The sequence below is a fragment of the Penaeus monodon genome, chromosome 23 (assembly GCF_015228065.2).
Source record: "Penaeus monodon isolate SGIC_2016 chromosome 23, NSTDA_Pmon_1, whole genome shotgun sequence".
Classification (NCBI taxonomy): domain Eukaryota; kingdom Metazoa; phylum Arthropoda; class Malacostraca; order Decapoda; family Penaeidae; genus Penaeus; species Penaeus monodon.
Window position 1 is genome coordinate 961,657 of NC_051408.1, and position 230 is coordinate 961,886.

A 230-nucleotide genomic window follows, 5' to 3' on the forward strand; every position below is an offset into this window, starting at 1 on the left:
CTGGATTCTGCTTTCCCGCGCTTTGCAAGAACCTTTCTCCTTCCTCCTCTGCGCCCGATTTCTTCTTTCTTCCCGTTCGCTCTTCCTCCTCTCCATCCCTTTCCCTCTTCTTTCTCTCCGGGAGTCAATAACCCGCGTCATGCACTCCTGAACACCTTTTTTCGCGTCCTGACAACCGCAACATAAAATGCTCCGAGAACGCAACAAATCCGCGGCCGCGTTTGCGCCGT